At 36.3% G+C, this 19252-nt stretch overlaps 1 pseudogene; it reads left to right on the top strand.

Moving 5' to 3' along the window:
* The first annotated feature begins 16920 nt into the window (after nucleotides 1-16920).
* On the top strand, nucleotides 16921-17252 carry LOC104599382 (protein ELF4-LIKE 4 pseudogene; annotated as a pseudogene).
* Nucleotides 17253-19252: the final 2000 nt, after the last annotated feature.

Raw genomic sequence — 19252 nt, 5'->3', positions numbered from 1 at the left:
AAAACAAGGGTGATAGCTTTCTTTGGCCCTAAGGCTCCGTTTGTTTGTAATGAAAACACTAATTTAGGGTATTTATGTACTACGGTTCGCATCTGTGAACGTTTGTTTTACATGTAAAAAATTAATGATTATTAGATAAAGTACGTATTTTTTTTACATTTTTGTACTCTAGGAAAAAGAAGGCATTATTGTACCTATTTGGATACAATTTTGTATTCTTTTAATAATCAACTTTTTAAATAAAGTTAAGGCATTGGAGTTAAGGTAATGGAGCATTTAATCATGGGGCCCACACTTAGCACTGATTTCAAACAAACAAGATGAGTGCAAAAATGGTTTAAGATCAGAACCGTATTTGCATTCATGAACCGAAAAGAGGGTAAATATGCAGCGCACAAATTTGCGTTTGCATTGCAACCAAACGCAGCCTAAGTTTGCGTTTTCACATAAGAAAACCGAAACCGACCCAACCCGAACCGAACTAGTCTTTCTTCTACTAGTTTGGTAGTTCCTACTTCCTAGTTTGGACAGTTTCCTAATTCCTACTAGTCTTCTAGACTTCTACTATAAATAGAAAGCCCATTAGGCAATTACAATTAGAATTCAATTAATTAGGTGTCCTTTTTTAGTTTTTTACCTAGATTAGGCAATTACAATTAGAATTCCTACTAGAACTAGAAGGTCCATTAGGCAATTACAATTTGAATTCCTAGTTTCCTACTAGTCTTCTAATTCCACTTTTGTCTTCTCTTAAAATCTTCTATTCTCTAATTTAACTTGGTTGGTCCGCCGCCCACAACTCAAGTCCTCAACTAATTCAGAGTTTATTCGGCTTTGTACAGGAGCAAAACCAAAACCGACCCAACCCGACTCAAACCGATCAGGTCGGTTTCGGTTCCCACCTCTGGTAACCCGACTAGGTCGGGGTTGGTTGGGAAAATCCCATGAAACCGACCCAACCCGACCCGTGAACACCCCTACTATCAAAAAATTACATAATTTTCTCTATAAATTATTGAAAATTATTAAAGATAAATGAGTATGAGAAAGGGAAAATTGTAATTTGAATCAACAATTACACAAATTATTAAGATAAATTAGTATAATATTGGAAAAAGGAAATTATTGATTAGTTTATATTAGAAAGTATAAGATAAATTAGTATAATTCTGTAAGTAAAGCATTTAAAAATAAAATAAACTATTTAATAACAATTTAAAAATAAATTTGGATAAATTTTCCAAAATTTTCATAAAATTATATTTTTGAAAAGTAAAGACAATTTGGTGTATTTTGGAAATTTACCATGTGGTTAATACATATTATATCTTTTTGGTCATTTTTGTCATCAAGTTTGATATTGGGTTGACGGGGAGTGGGCGCCTTGCATTGAACTCGGTTGACATTGGGGATGGGGCAAGGAAAATTCGAGGATTCTCCATCCTTGATGAGGAGAGGGTGCCTTGCCCAGAACCCGCTTTATACTATGGATGATGCAGAGGTGGGGTAGAGTGTCTTGACTACAAGGTGGGGACGAAACAGGGAAAATTCGAGGATTCTCCATCCTTGATAACGAGTTGGTGCCTTGCGCTGAACTCGCCCAACACTGAGGATGAGGAAGGGAAATTTGAGGATTCCCTGTTCCTAACGGGGAGTGGGTACCTTGCCCAGAAGCCGCTTGACATTAGGGATGGGGCGGAGGTGGGGTAGAGTGTCTTGACTGCAGGGTGGGGACTGGGCGGGAAAAATTTGAGGATTCTCCATCCTTGATGAGGAGAGGGTACCTTGCCCTGAACTTGCCCGGCACTGAGGACGAGGTAAGGAAATTTCAGCATTCCCCATTCCTACCAGGGGAGTGGGTGCCTTGCCCAGAACCCACTTGACACTAGGGACGGGGCAGAGATGGGGTATAGTGTCTTGACTATAGGGTGGGGACAGGGATGGGGTGCCCCACCCCGAACCCGCCCCGTTGCCATTCCTATATAATTGTTAATGAAATTAATAAAAATGTTAGCATTTTTAATTATTTTTATTTATTTAAAGTCAATCAAAATTTCATTTAAAAAATGATAAAAGCTATTAAAATATTACAAATGATTAATACAATTATTATTTTTAAATATTTATTCATATTAAATTTACATTAATTATTTTCTATAAATCAACATTAAATGAAAAATACAAATATTAAAATATTAAATATTAACAATAACTTTAAATACTTTTGATGGTGCACGATCAAGTAGCTCCCTACTGGAGGACAGCTCGGACGTTGGACTATTCACTCTCACCAATTTTTAGTTAATTAATAATAAACTTTGGTTATTAATTTATCAACTAATTAATAATAAGTAAAATTATTCAATCTTTCATATTTTCTCGTACATTGCACGAGTCCCATTATTATATTATGTAAAAGAACGGAAGCAATTACGCAAGTACCGTATAAGCAATTACTTAATCACCATTCACCAATACAGCTTCGACAACCCACCATATAAAATAGGGTAAATTTCTTAAACTACCCTTATGGTTTAGTTAATTGACTAAGTGCACCCTTATTGTTTGAAAATTGACTGACACTACCCCTACTGTTTCTGACAAATGTCTAAACATTACCAAAATCGTTAAATATGAACGGAAAATATAAAATGACCATTTTACCCTTAAACTCAAACACTCGACTGATCTATCCCTCATTTTAAGTTTTAACTCAAAACATTCAACCTCTTTCTCTAGCTTCTCTCTCTCTCACTCCTTTTGATTAGAGCCGCAAAATGTTTTTGTCTGAACCTGAGTGGAGAATGAACACCATTGGCTGCATGGGTTACTGCTGCAATTCCCGACAGTGCACAATGTTTTTGTCTAGGAGAAGTCAAAATGAACAATGGAGAATCAGTCTGAACCTGAGTGGAGAACAAATACCATCATCGAGTGTGTGGGTTTCCACGAATGGCCTCTTCTGGTTTTGCTTCCACCGGCATCTATGACTTTGGCGAGTTTGAGTATTTTTATCAATAGATGATCGAGGATCCAGAGAATGTGATGATGACCGAGGCCGACGATGGATGGCAGAACGAAGAGAGAGAGAGAGAGAGAGAGAGAGAGAGAAAGGAGATAGATAGTGTCTGAAAATGGAGCAGAGTGGTGGTGTTGGGAACGGTGAAAGGAGATTGCAGCGGCGGTGGTAGAACGGAGGAAGTGAAAGAGGAGGGGAGAGAGAAAGTGAGAGAATGAGAGAGATAATGTTTGAAAATGGCGCGGAGTGGTGGAGAAGTACCAAATCCGCTGCTGCAACTTGCAGCGGCAGTGGCAGAACAAAGTGAAAGAGGAGGGGAAAGAGAAAGAGAGAGATGACTCGTTTGCCCTCTGTCCAAAGATGACTCATCTTCGACACTCGCTTGCTCTTTGGCGAAGATGACTCATCTTGCCCCTGTTCCCCCCTATAGAAATATTCTCCCAACAAGGTATGGATTCAATGCCGAAAAAGTGATGGAAAGCAAATGAAGTACTTATTTGTCTCTTGTATCCAATGCATTTCTTGTATTCGAGTCAGACCTATCCTCATGTTGTCGGTGAGAACTTTGCCACTATTAGAGTTGCAGTGGCAACTGTATATGTAAAAATGAGAAAATTGAGAGGGAGGAGGTTGTTGGAAGATTAAAGACATAAAAAAAAAGAGAGAGAGAGAATGGAAATGGGCCAAAACAAATATTGCCAAGAACTCGATCATTCTCATCGTCAACCATCAAAATCCATATTTGCTCTTCCAGTGTGAGGAATGTGTTGCCGGTCAGAGGAAGGGGACGAGAGAGGGGTAATATTGGGTTTTAAAAGAATTTTAAATGTCACATGGTCTCACGTGTATTTGAGTTTTGACAGAATATTAACAGATGTTAACGATAAGGGTAGATTTAATCAATTGTCATAAACAGTAGAAATAGTGTTAGTCAATTTTCAAACAATAAGAATACACTTAATCAATTAACTAAATCATAAGGGTAGTATAAGAAATTTACACTATAAAATAATTGAACGAACTATTCACTCTCATGGGAGAGCGACTCGCGACTCGTGACTCGCGAGCTGTAGCTGAGCCTGACTTTCATTTTCACGGTGCTGTAGTTGAGTCTGACCCTGAATTTCAATTCTTTTGGCTTAATGATTTTCAGCCGGGTTGAAGTTATCGTTTCGGTTTAAGCTGGGTTTGTTCGGGCGCCCTAAAATGTATGATCTTTAATTTGACTATTGAGGAAAAAAAAAAAGAAGATAGGTTGCATTTCGAAAAAAAAAAAGAAAAAAAGATAGGTCATATTTACGTGGTATTTAACTATTTGGTGCTTATTTTCAGTGAGTCATTGGGTCTGACCATCTGAGAGAAATTTAAAAGATAAAAAATGGTATTTTCCCATTGGTATCACGTAAAGTAAAAGCTACAAAAACAAGCACAATAAAATACCGAAAAAACATCCAATATTTGAGAAGTTTAAATGGGGAGAATGAGTGATCAGTCAAACTCTGAATTTTTTAACTCCACCGTACAGGGGATGAATCAGACCATGGATTGATGCCAAATCCATGGATAAGATGCAGTTTATAGGGGGGGCTACTAGTAAACTATGAGGGACTGTAATTCAAAATTCTGCAGTGAGCTGCAGAGTACTTTCCGAGTGTTTTAAATAGCCCGATAGACCACACATGATCCAACAGTCTTGGTCTTTGAAGACATGACCTGAAAAGTACAGTTCATCTTCTTGTTTACTAGCTAGGCTATTGAAAAATCTATTAAGGGAAAAATTTATACTGCATTTATTATACTATATAGCATAAGATGTGAGTGCTTAAATGTGATGGTAATACACCTTGGTAAACATGTGAGTACATTTTATAGAACGTGACCCAATAAAAACTAATCAAACTTTAATGTCATTGGTTGAGATCTAGAGGGGAGTATGATCTCAATCTTAGCAAGAAGGATATTAGCATCCATCATTGTCATATTACATTATGAATGAGAAAATTTTGGCTGTCCACATTCCACAGCCTCGATAATTAGTAGGGCTCTTCATGTGTGACACATTGGTTGTTGGATTTTAATCTCATTAGAGATTAAATCCAATAAGATTTGATTGGTCAATTACATGAAAAAAATTACATCTACACACATGTCTTGAAAATAGCTTCATATTAAAAACATCTTTTTAATTTATTTCACATTGGAAAATTACAAGTTTTGTTTTGGGTTTTTTAATAGTAGCTGATTTACACTCCTTAGATAAAGAGAAGAGAGTATAGAGACTTGCTATCGCACAGCGCATGTGTATGCATGTGTGTGGCGTAATAAGGCGCACTTTGCTCACAAATGGAGGCTTTGACCTTTGGTGCGAGGCTGACCATTGATGGGATCAAAAATCACTTCTCTCTCTCTCTCAGTACAGTCTGCTATTGTCTCATAGAAAGTTTATTCGAAGACTCTTCAACTTTGCTGGTTGTAGATTCTCGCCCAAAGCTGTTTTATCTAGGGAATGGATTTGCCTATAACACAACAACAAACTCAATGAAACTGTACGGGGGCAAATAACATTCTAAAGACAGTGTCTTCAGACGCTTATCCTCCAAGTTTCAATAACCCCATTTCCCAACATTGATTTACTTTGCAATACATTTTATATCAATAAGTTAGGATATACTACCAACAAGACACTACCAACCTAGCTTTCAGCATAGGGGTGATCATGGGCTGCACCAGGTCTAAGGATTTTATGTGTAAATTATATATTGATATTTGGTGATACATATCACTAATAACCCCCACCTCAATTTCAGTGGTTGTGGGAATCGAATCTCGTCTATGTTGGAGTGAACCAGCTAAAATACCAACTGAGCCATCCCTTGAAAAATAAAATGTATGAATTATTGAATACATACAATATTTGATGTTATATATTATATAATATATGTATAAAAATTATTTTATAATATAAAATATCATATATAACATATATTATAAGTGTTATTTTATAATATTTATATAGAATATAGAATATAACATAAATGGCACATATAGATATAAATAAATGTAGGGTGGGTTGAATCGGTCTTTGTGGAGCCAGCTGAAAATGATCACTTCTGTTTCATGGGGTAATTTTAGCCCCCCACCCCAAACTTTGTTTTGTCTCCATGAATTTTTGGATTCTAACACTTTGCCCCTCCCTTAGCTTTTCCTCGGCCATCTTTACCAAATATTCTTAAACATTTCTAAACCCCAAATTACCATGATTTAAAATTCAGACCAGACTGGAAAAACCAGGAATTGGTCATTGTTTTATTTCAAAATTGCTTTTTGACCAAAAACCATTGATTTGATTAGCGAACCATTGATCCAAGCAATTGAACTGTTAAATTGGACAACAGTTTTTAGTCGTTTTTTGTTTTGTTTTTTTTTTCTATTAGAGTGGATCGCCATTTGAACTGAAGGATTGGGTCGTTTGACCTGGGAATTGGACCCCAGTTCGGTCCGATTTTAAAAATCTTGCAAATTACCCTTAAATTGTTTTATGAGATTATTTTCTTCCCTAAATTCTTAACTCTCACATGTTTCTTTCAACAAAATTCATGCCAAAGACACCTTATAATAATTAATTCGTCAACACTTTGAGAACGACTGATATTTGTTGATATCAGCCCATCGAATCTCAAAGCAGAAATTTAGTTAGGGCTGTCAACGGGTTGGGTCTGGGTCGGAACCAGTTGGAACCGGAACTGATTCGTGAAATATTGAGGACCCAAATTTGAACCTGATAGAGCCTGTAATTTCTGGATCTAAAACCGAATCGATCGGTTCTCGGGACAATCGGGTTTGATTTGATAGACCCGATTATAATAAATAAAAAGCAAACATTTATGTTTAATATATATTAAATTTTATATATATTATAATATATATTATATGTATTGTATATATATTTATAATTTATTTATTTAATATTATATCTATCGGATTGGGTCTGAATTGATTCGGGATTAGATGAAACCAGTTCCGAATCAATAGTAATGGAGACCCTATATCAGAACCCAAAACAGATCTATCAGTTCCAATTCCCAGAACCAGAACTGACCCAATCGGTTTGGGTCCATCAGGTTGGGCCCGACTCATTGACAGTCCTAAATTTAGTAATTTTACTTTCACAATCGACCCCTAAATTGCTGAAATCTAAAATTTGAGGTAGGAATCAGCACCCAAACTAAAGTTCGAGGGGCTATGTATAAATAAGCAAACAACCCTGAGTAGTGACTAGTGAGTAGAAGCTGGTCATATTTAACTTACGCTTGTTTTTTAGATTTTACTCTAGACCAACCAAAAAATACTTATGAGTTTTGAGAAGTAAAGCCGGAAAGCAACTTTTTACAAAAGAAAGAAAAAGGAAACAGCCAAACAGCGCGATGTATGCATAAAGGAAACCTTAACAGAGACAGGTTAGGTTAGTAGCAGTAGCGGTAGTAAAAGTCACGTCCACAGCCACAGGACACACATCAACCTCTAACAACAGATGATAGATCATAGATGCATCAAACTCCACCTAATTCAACCGAACGAATCATCCACCGTTATTCACCGTCCACGTGTGCATACCGACAAAAAAATATATGAAAAGCGAAAGGCTAGGGGGCCAATCAGCCAGGGTTCTCGGTGCCGGTGGTAAGAAGTGAAAAATCACGGGAAGTGTCCACATATCCATTACTGAGTGTTCAGGTTCAGCCGTTCAGGTAGAGAAATATTTGAGAAATTAGCATCTTTCCTCTTACGGTAAAACTCTTCCTTAAAACGTCCTTTTCCCCCGTTTCTCTCCTTTACGGCTAACAACCAATCTCAATGCCTCTCTCTCTCTCTCTCTCATCCATCCCACCACCACTGACTCCGATTCTGACTTCTTACCCCCACCCCACGAGACCGAATCTGCTCCTCACAACTGGCGCCTCACATGTACATCCTACTCTGTATTGGGAATATCTATCGTATTTATTAATTATTATTCACGGGAGATGTTTCCAATGCACGGTGGATGTGCTTATGAGGCAATCATTTGTGAATAGAAGATCCCGCTTCCCACCCCAACTTTACCGTCCATGTTTCAGAATTTGATCCTCACACACCGCATCTCACAGAGTAGGAGAAGATCCGGACTCATCATTCCCACCACATATCTCCAACAACCCAACTTTGGCGGGGAGTCTGCATCAGTTCTTTGCAACATGCCTCTCACACCAATTTTATAGCATGTCCTGGCTGCATATCATAAACATCTCTCTTATTTGTATTTATTATTCACAGATAGATGTTTCCAATACACAATGTGATGTGGCTACGCGGTCGATATAAGGAGTAAACCCCAATTCCAGGGGAGAGAGGAAGTAGGGCTTGGAGAATGTTAGAGAACAATCCTTTACATTTTAGTTCAAGTTTTAGAGGGGCCAATAATCCACTTTATCACGTTTTTAAGTGAACTTACACTTAATGACCATATAAATAATGCTTTTAACAAAAAGTTTTGGAGGAGGAGGAGGGGTTGTTTTCCTTTTTTAATTTGAGACCCCATTCATTTTCACTTACCTTGATACATGAGTTTTATCCCTATCAAGTGTTTCTCAAGAAAAACTTATCTAAATAAGTTCGGTTACAACAATTTTGTATGACACAGGTTACCCGGGAATAGGGGCGACCATGGGCCAGGCCGGGCCTGATTCTATGCCAATGTCTTTCATATATAAAATATTATATATCTATAATAATTTATATTAAATGACATAACATGCATATAAACTTATTTTATACATTATAAAATATAAATCATACATGTCATGTTATAATATTTATATATAAAAAATATATAATATAATATAAAATAACATGTATAAATATGTATACATTAAGTTCAAGCCTAGACCAGGCTTGAAGTATTAAACTCAAGCCCGGCCCTAAAATTTGTGGGCCTGAATTGGGCCCAAGCCCGGGCCCAGGCCAGGCTGAAATGATCACTCCTACCAGAGAAAAAGTAGAGGCAAGAGAGAAGTTTATTTGATTGCAAATAAGTTGTTTACCCATTCTCTTGTAGGGTATCTATTATCTCAAAAATTTATACTCTTTAGTTACCATGAGGTCCAGTATAGTGGTGAATGAAAACGGAGAAGCAATCAATTTTTTGATTGCCCAACTTACCAGAATAAATTATAGAAATCCATCAAAAAAAAAACAAAAAGGAAAAATAAGTGGATGTGTGCATGCCATCGAGAGTTGTGTGGGTCATGTTAGTATTTATTATTTAGGAGTTCTTTGGCATCAATGCCATTTCTTGGTACTAAAAATGCCATTTTTAGTGCCTTGATTTATGTCAAAAATGGCATTTTTCTAAAAAAGTGATTCTCTTAAATAAAAAAGCAACAAAGTTGACAGTTTTTTTTAAGAAAGGATAATAAAATATAAATCAAATAAGAAGTAATTCGCCATTACAAACAATGCCTATCTAGTAGGGCTGTTCATGGGTCGGTTTATTGGCATTTTTCCAACCGACCTGACCTGGTCGGTTTACTTAGAAATGTAATTGAAACCAACCCCATACTAAGTAAAACTGACCTAGTAGGTTTGGGTCGATTTTGTGAATGATTCTCTCGGTATAAACGGTAAAGGATTCAAGTATAAGAAGCGAAGGCTGGATGCCTGGAAATTAAAAATGATTTGATGGACTAAAGCTGAAATATATATATATATATATATAATATCTAAGTCGGTTCGGATCGGGTTGTAATCCGAAACCATCAATTTATGTTTTTTTGTAATCCGAAACCGACTGGTGCTGAAGAAAAATTGGTCGACTCGAATTGGATCGGACCAAATTGGTCGGTTTAATTGGTTTGGGTCTTGTTATGAACAGCCCTACTATTTAACTCTGAATTGGCAGCATTTTTCCAAAATGGCAATCAAAAAAACGATAATGGAATAAACAATAAATAAAAAGCGTTGCGTTTTATGATCATTGTCAAGGTAGTGTAGCATTGCCACATCACTAGGGGAAAACAACTAAGACTTGGAATCCTTTACAAGCGACATAGGACGTTGTTGGGTCAATATTACACAATCAGCTTAAGGAGTGTTTGGTAGTGTGGTGTTGAAGTTATGTCTTTGTATTAATTATAAATACAAGAAAAAAAAACTTTTTTGACTTAAAAGTTCAATATTATATTATTTACTACTCAAAAGTGACACATTAAACATCACATAGAACAAAATACCCGCACAACATTTTTCTTAGAGATCAATTCAGCCCTCCACAACATTGCCCCCCACAACGTCCTCACAGCACATCCCCGCCATGTATTGGAAACATCTCCCAATAATGACATCATCATTTCTGATATTATCATTGGGAGATGTTCCCAGTACACGGCGGGGATGTGCTTTGGGATATTGTGGGGGGTAATCTTGTAGGGAGCTGATTTGAACTCTTTTTCTTAGAGCAAAAATTCCAAATGATATTTCTTTGAAAAGTTAATTTTATGTAATTCAGGAAAAGGAATAGTGCAAAACATTTATGTCAAGAATTTATACGGCTCAAGGTGGATGAAAAGACTTTGGATTTCTTGCCCATAAGAACTCTACCATGCCTACCCACAAAGCACTACCTTCGTGCATTGGGAACATCTCCCTGTGCATAAAAACATGTAAGAGGATGAGATGTTTCTCATGTGTAGCTGTGATGTTATATGGGTAGATGTGGGCAGAGTTTGTGTGGAAGTGCAAATGTAAAAACTGTAATGCAAATTTGTTTGTGTTAGTACAAATGCATGGGACTTTAAATGTAAAAAATGTAAATTCTTGTTTAATTTTGTTTTGGATTATACCTTATTCTACTTCATGTATTAATTCATTTCATCTGTACTGCATTCAAACAAAATAAGCTAAAATTAAAACAAAAATAGGTCAAAATTTACACTCAAATCTTTTGCACTATCATAATTTTGTATTAGTGCAAATTTATTTGCATTGCAACCAAACACAACCTTAGTGAATTATAAATCTGTTTTTGCCTCAAGGTTAGGCCGGAAAAAAAGAGGCCAGCTTCGGTAGCCTAAACATACATAGGGTAAAATTGTTTGAGGCTTGCCCCTCCAGTTTCATGCTTCATAGGGTAAAATTGAATTTAAATATATATAAATGCATTCAAATGTATATAAAAATAGCTTATTCTATTGTTCATGTTCTTATTCTTCATTCTTAGTTCTTAACGCTTGTCTGCCTATTCCATAATTGATAATCTATTTCTTCTAAAGCTCAGTTTGGAAGGAGTACAAATGCAAATATATAGAGTGCAAAACTTATATTTTGTATGTATTTGCACTGCACATATTTGCATTTATACTCTTTCCAAACTGAAGCAAAAGTGAAAAGGCCTTGTGACACTTACGTGGCGATAAAATGACCCCACAACACCATGATACCAAACACCAACATGTAAATCAGTTCTTGTGAAATATCAAGATTGTTTAAGCGTCTGTTTGAAATCGTTGCCGTTTCCTGGAGCAACGGCGTCACATCAATGTCACATTGGAAAAAACAGTGCTCCAGGAAACAGGTATTTGTTTGGATCCATTTTTTCATAAAAAACGGTGCTCCAAGCCACGCCTCAGAAATTGGGAAGCCATGGCTTGGAGCAACGCTGGAGCTGCAATTCGTTACTGCCAAGAGGGCAGTGTTGTGGCACTGGATAATGGATACTAGTGCTGAAAATGTTTCCTAGAGCATTGGTACTAAACAGAAAAAATTGTTACTGCTCCAGGAAACGTCCTGCCTGATAACAACGATTCTAAACAAAAATAATAGTACCATTTTCTCAAAAAATAATACTTCCAATCACACATCAGCAGCACCATTTTCTAAAAAAACGTTACTGCATCTGTAGTATCAGTGCCAAACATATACTAAGAAAATAATCCATACAACAGCCTAAAAAATCGATTTCGGATTTATTTCTCACAGATCATGCCTGATACTAAGTTACTAACCTCACAGTACATTGCAATCATACATTAGGAATAGTACCAATATACAATTGCAAATGCTGTAATTCTATCGTAAAACGCGCACTGTTAGGAATAAATCCGGTCTCTCAAAATTGAGCTGCGCAACGCAAAACCCTCTGAATTCAATTCAATTGGTTTTGTCTTTTTGGGTAGTTTCATTTAGGATGCAAGAGACAGAAGAAGTTGGGAAACTAAAAGGAAATATAAAACACAAAATAGGCCCACCATGGCTATAAATGGATAGAAACGGATCTTGACCGAATATCTGCTCCTTTGATTTTTTAATATAAAAGATAATGAAAAAGCATCAGATGCCGCATATATGAGTTACCGTTTTTATTTTTATTAATCACCTTGTTGTCAAAAGAATAATGCAAAACCTGGGAAAGCAACCCATTTAAATTCATAAATAGTACCCCATTGGGCAACTATTTTATTATCACACTGCCACACCTTAACTTACTTGATTATTTTACTTTTCCCCAACCAAGTTGAAGTGGGTAAGGTTTTCCTTCTTTTGTTTATTTTTCCAACAAATTTTGAATTTTCACAAAACTTTTCAAGCATTTGAGGCTCAAGCCTTTAACAGTTCAACTACATACTCAGAACATTTGGGCGGTGTTTGGTAAAATATTTTTGTGCAGTCTTTTGGGTTTCCACAAGTTTGGAAGATCGAAAATTGTTTTTTTTTTTTATTTGGTAAACAAAATCCAAAATTCCCATAAAATGCTTACATGAAAAGACCAATAAAGCCCGAAAATGCCAAATTTTAGGAAATAAAGCCTGGTCATTCCCCACGATAAGTATCCTCTAAAAGCTCGTACTTCTTTTGACCATCTGTGCTGCCAGAAGATATTTTTGGAAAAAATTGCCAAACGGCACCTTGATTTTTTATACAAAGCAAGGGTAATTTGGGTGATTAAATTTTAGGGAAAAGTCCTGATTAGTACCATGTACTTTGGCTTGAGTGACAATTTGGTCCCTAAACATTAAAATGCGACGATCCAGTACTCAAACTTTCGAAACACGACAATCTATTACTTGTCGTTAACCAGCCATTCAGTGGCATGTGAAAAGACACAAATGCCCTTCAATTGTCATCTAATTTTCTTTATCAACCATTCGCTAAAATTAGAACCAACTGTCAAATTTTTCATCCCTTTTAATTTTTCCCTCTAAGAGATAATCAACCAAATAGCAAATTGAACAAGAATGATCTGTTAAGAGAGGGGGAGAGAGAGAGTATCGACAGAAACACTATAGTACTATCCCTAGAAAATAATTGCCATTGTCTCGAAGATCGGAGATAGAGAGAGAAGAAAACGATGGAGAGAGAGAGAGAGAGAGAGGGTGGTATGAAGCTCAAAAGATAAAGTTAATGGGAGTGGAAGAAGAGGCGAGTAACTTCAACGGAAACAACCCCTATCATTTTCCTTGGTCTTCACTGCACACCCATCAGCTAGCACATCTTGGTGGCTAGGGGGGCCCAGGGGAGCCATGGCCCTCCCATGGTTCAGAAAATCCCCACTGTAATATAGTTTTTCATGTAAATTTTCTCCTCCCCCACTCTCCATTTCAATGGTTGGCCCCCCTTATGGGCCCATCCATACTTCATTTATGTTTTAATCCCGCTTATAATAATTTCCTGGCTCCACCCCTATTGGTGGCGCTAGTGGTAGTCTTCTTTCTGGTACTGGTTGCAAATCTTCCAAGCTCCATAGGTCTACCCAAAGCTTATAGGTATTGGAGTACTCCTTTTACCTTTTCTCTATTTCTTTCCTTTTGCAGTGCCTCTGGTAAGCTACAAAGTGTGTTGTATTATGTGTTCACATGTGATTGAATTTTATGGTAGCATTCTAGTAATGGTCTCATCCAGGGATTAAAATATCAATACGATATGCCCAATACGAGGTGTATCGTATCAATATCGTAGAGTAAGGATACGAGATACACCGTAGGTATCGATACAATACGGCTCCAAGCCTGGGTTCACGACAACCCAGAAATGACCGCACATCAGCTTTTGTTAGCCAATCTTGAGTTGCTTTCGGTGGAAAGTATATTCCACAATTGAAAACTTGCATTAGGACAAAAACATGAGTAAAAAAAGGTTACTGTAAGACTTGGGAAGGAGTGAAAGCGAGAGAAAAGAGGAGAAGGAGGAGGAGGAGGAAGAAGAAGAAGAAGAAGAAGAAGAAGAAGAAGGAAGGAAGGAAAAAGCAAAAGACAGAGGAGGAAGAAGAAGAGAAGAAGAAGGAAGGAACAAAGGAGAAAACAGAGGAGGAAGAAGAAGAGAAGAAGGAAGAAAGAGCAGAAGAAAAAAGAGGAGGAAGAAGAAGAGAAGTGGAAGAAGAGAATTCCATCTTATTCGTAAGGTATGTTTTTTAATATTTTCTTATTTAAAATTTTATGAACTATATGTTTATTTTGTATATACATAATATATTTACAATTATAGTTTTATATTTTATTTGTATTTTTTAATTTATAGAAACATTTATTGTTAGTTTGTAGACTCATACTCAAATTTGTAGTTCTATTTGTAATTTTAACAAAAATAAAAATAAAAAATAATAAAAAATAAAAAAAAACAATTTAATATAACAAATTTATATGTTTTATTCTGCAAATATGTTAAAATGAAAGCATATTTTTATTTGAAAACATATACTTATTATTTATATAAAATAATAAAAATACTAAATAAATAAAATTTTCAAAAAGCATATTTTATCATTTATATAAATATACAAAATAAGTAAAATAAAAAAAATATAATTATAATAAAAATTAAAAATTAAAATAATAAAAACTAAAACGAGTGGTAATTATTTAAAAATAGTTATTATTTATATAGAAAATAAATAAATAATTTAAAAAAATGATAAAAACAAAGTTAAACTTGATGTTATTAATGTATTTATATGATTTTTGTGCATTTTTAAAGCGTATCCAAATGTTTCCATTCCAGTTGTGCGTATCCATGAATGTCCATAATGTATCTATATCCATATATGTATCCGAGTTGTTCGATACGATACGTGATACCGATACTTTAATCATTGGATTTGATTTAACCACTCATTTGGAAAATGTTCCAGATTTTCAAGTAAGGGGGTTTTAATTGGATTGAATTTTGATTGAAAATGGATGGAGATGCATTTACAAGCATTGGAATGTGAAAAGGATAAGTTAAAACATCTTCACCACTCCCCCATATTCCTCTAAAGTCATAAAAAAAAGAAAGTAAAATTTGACATTAAATATTAAACCCATAAACATATTTTACTCTATCATTTTAAATAAAAATAAATATAGCTGCTCAACCAAACACAGTTCACATACAGAGGGAAAAGTGTAGAGAGAGATGCCATAAAAAAAAAGAAAAAAAAAAATACTTCATTAATCGACTCTATCTTAAAATTCTTTAGTGCCAAATCTAAGTCAAAGATGGGAATAAGATCAATGAGGTCAAAATCCGATAGTCTGAAAATCCACAGAGTGGAATTCAGTAAAGTCAATACAAATCCTCAAATGCCTGCCCGAAAGCATTTTCATGGAATGAATCCAATTCAAACTGAGCTCAAGATCTTCCGCCATGGACATGAAATTATTGGCACTGGGTCCTCTAAGAATTCTTAGATTGGCTATTACTTTTTCTTCTTCTTCTTCTTGCAACTTTTCATTCCTCTCAGAATATTGCTCTAATGGAAACTTCAAAAATCGAAGATGATTGGGATGAGTGAGAGAAGATAATCCGAGTCCTTGGAGATGCAAAACTGGATCACAGAATGTATATTTAGAAGTTGAAACGGAGAAGATAGAGGACGTTTACCCGATTAATGCTAATGATAGTGGAGGTAAATAACATAAAGAGGGTGCTTCCCTAATTCCTAGATTACGTTGATCACATTATGCTCTCTCTAGTCTCTTCTTCAACAATATTAGTGAACCATAAAGAGAAAGAGTGAGAGAATGTGGTGATAGAGCCCATGTGTCAAAGAAATAAAGAACTAAATAAAAAGAAAATGCGTACCTACAAAAAAAAATGTGACTGATTACCTCTGTTTGTTGTGTCAAATAGCTCATCCATGGCCCCCAAATCTGTGGCCTTTGCGAGACCTTCCTCCATGGTTACGTGGTTCTGTGGTGAGATCAACGCCTTTGGGAATGTAGGTGAAGCATGATTCTCTCTCTCTCTTGTGTAGGGCTTTTGTTTTGAGACACGTTGGAAAACTAAGAGTGTTGTTGACATGATAGGACCAATTTTAATATATATATATATATAGAAAGAGAGAGAGAGAGAGAGAAATTCTAGTAATGGTCTCATCCGAAATTTAGAAATTATCTCCTTTGGGGTCCCCCCTCCTCAAAATTTGTTGCTTGAAAAGAAGTGAACTGTTGTAGACAATGGTTGAACGAAATCCATTCAACAACAAAAATTACTCCTTAGGCTGTGTTTGGTTGCAATGTAATTTTATTTGTAATAGTACAAATGGATGAGAGTGCAAATGAAAAAAAAAATGCAAATTTCCATATAATTTAGTTTTGGGTTTTACTTTATTCTACTTCAATGTCTTAACTTACTTCGTTTTTAGTGCAATCAAATAAAACAAGCTAAAATTTGAACAAAATAGGTCAGAATATACACTCAAATCATTTGTACTGCCATAGTTTTGCATCAGTGCAAATTTATTTGCATTGCAACCAAATACAGCCATAGTGGCTACCCCACCCTCTCTCTCCCTCGTTTCTGATTTTAGGGCCTCTGCGCGAAGATTTGATTTAACCACTCATTTGGAAAATGTTTCAGATTTTCAAGTAAGGGGTTTTAATTGGATTGAAATGGATGGGGATGCATTTACAGGCATTGGCAACAGTATGCAAGTAGATAACAAGGTGTTGTAGACGTTCCAAAAGAGCTTTGTTCAAGTTCAAAGCATCCTATATCATAATAGGTTGTTCATCAACGAGATAAACCATTACCATGAGTCGAAGATCCTGAACAATTGTTTCTGATTCGGGAGCTTAACAACAACATCAGGAAGGTGGTTGATCTCTATTCTGATCTTTCAAACTCTTTTACCAAATTAGTTGACGTTTCATGCGATAGGGATTCAGGTGAGACATTGAATTCGGACGGGAAGCCAGGACACAAAAGAATTAGGCCCGACTAGGAATTGGAACCTTGGGCACGCCACAAGCCTAGCTTCGGAAACTCTATGTACTAATTCTTTTACACCTTAGGAATGAAGAAATTTTCAATATCAACGCAAGTAGATCGAATTATGTAACTCTTGTATCTGTACTGGAGATTTATTCAACATACTTCTCATTAGAATAAAAAAAAAAAAAAAAGAATGATCTAGAGCAATTCCCACCATCCAATGAGTGGGTCTGTCAGAAAAGATTGCGTCTGTGAAATTTGTGACAAAGAGTTTGGGCTCTATTTCATCTTCTTCAGGAAGAAGAAGAAGATTATGAACAGCTTTGGCACATAAGTATACAAGGCTGTAAAAGCTACTCTAATGGGCTTTGCCCTGACGCAAGCTGAACTCGTTTTTCTATGGGCTTTCGAGTAACCTGCGGCAAAGGAAAATATTATAACGATTGAAGATAAAAAGTTGGACTTGGTATATCCAGGCCGTCCATCTCCACGGAGGTGGACCCCTCATCCACCAGTAATGGGCCTATGTTCCACGCCGAGAGGAATCCTCAATCCTCGAACATTCCCGAATTGTTTTGTCCGAAAGGAAACGACTTTCTTGCCACGTGGAAGATGCCGAGTGGCTCACGATCTACAACTTGCTTAGTGAATCTGACGTCAACACTTATCAAAAGGGTGATGCCAATTGGGCAGCAATCTCATCTGCACATCTCCCAACCTTTCAGATAATAACTTATTAATTTTTAGGCTCCTTTTGAAAGCCCAGTTGGTCCGTGAATGTCTCCACTTTTTTCGTGTGAAATGTTAGTGGGATCACTTGATATTCTTTATTTTATTACTAGATAGGGTTATTATGTTTAAATAATAATAAGATTATTATTCGGGTTGTTCTTTTAGTTTATAAAGCAGAGGTAGGGTTTCCTTTTTGGTGTATTGCGGCACGCATACGAGGTTACGCCTTGGGAGACGTGGACGCCTAATCTCCATTCGCGGAAAGTCTACGCATCCCCATCTGCTCTTTTGGTCAAACTTTCTTTATTTTTAATTAATTATATTATTCGGTCACTTTAATTTCTTTTTCGTTTTTTCAATAATTAACCAAATAGACTTACTTATTTGCCCTCGCTTTTCAAACAATTTCTTTCTTCCCCTTTCGGCCGGGTAAAGCTCTGCTGTACTCAAACATCGTTAACGACCGTCGTCCCTACGCTGATTGAGACACTTGGTTTGTTACTTTTCATGTACGAATTCTAACACGTGGTTGTACATCTGGCCGTAGGCAAAAAGAATTCGCATCAGCGCCCTCACTCTCCATCCAGCCGTTTATTGGGAACATCTCTTCGTGTCAACTACGGAAAATGTTTCCGATGCACACTAGGGAAACAGGATCTGCTCCTCACAATGGGGCGCCAATGGGGGACGAGACGGGGATCTGCTCCTCACTTGGGAACATCTCCCATGAATAATAACTTAAAAGTATGAGAAATGTTCCTACTACATGGTAGAATGTGCGTGTGAGGCATCATCTATGAGGAGCAAATCCGGTCTCATAGGGGAATTTTTATCTCTGCCCCACAACACCCCATAGCACATCTCCGTCGTATATTGAGAGCATCTCCTGCTGATATAATCGATTCTGGTACATCATCAGAAGATGTTCCCAATATACTACTGTGGGGTGGGATCTATTGTAGGTGGCTTCGGGCCGGATTCATTAAAATTTTAACAAAAGTCAAGTATGAACCCAGCCCATGAACAAATCTATTTTAACATGATCTGTGTTATTATATGAGATGTGTGCATAACAAATATCACGTTGGAAGGATTTTTAGTTGAGAGAGGTTTGGACTCATTAATCTGAGGCAAGTTCAAAATTCAGAACTCATATGGCCCTGTTTGGTATTTCAATCATTTATCCATAACCCCGTATAGTTATTTTGCTCTTTTCCTCATTCTTTTTCTTGTTTGATTTAATATTTACAAATGATTTCTAAGAACAACTTTGGAGAA

Source organism: Nelumbo nucifera, chromosome 2 (genome assembly GCF_055504915.1).
Source record: "Nelumbo nucifera cultivar China Antique chromosome 2, China Antique-T2T, whole genome shotgun sequence".
NCBI lineage: Eukaryota > Viridiplantae > Streptophyta > Magnoliopsida > Proteales > Nelumbonaceae > Nelumbo > Nelumbo nucifera.
This window is presented reverse-complemented; position numbering and strand designations above follow the sequence as displayed.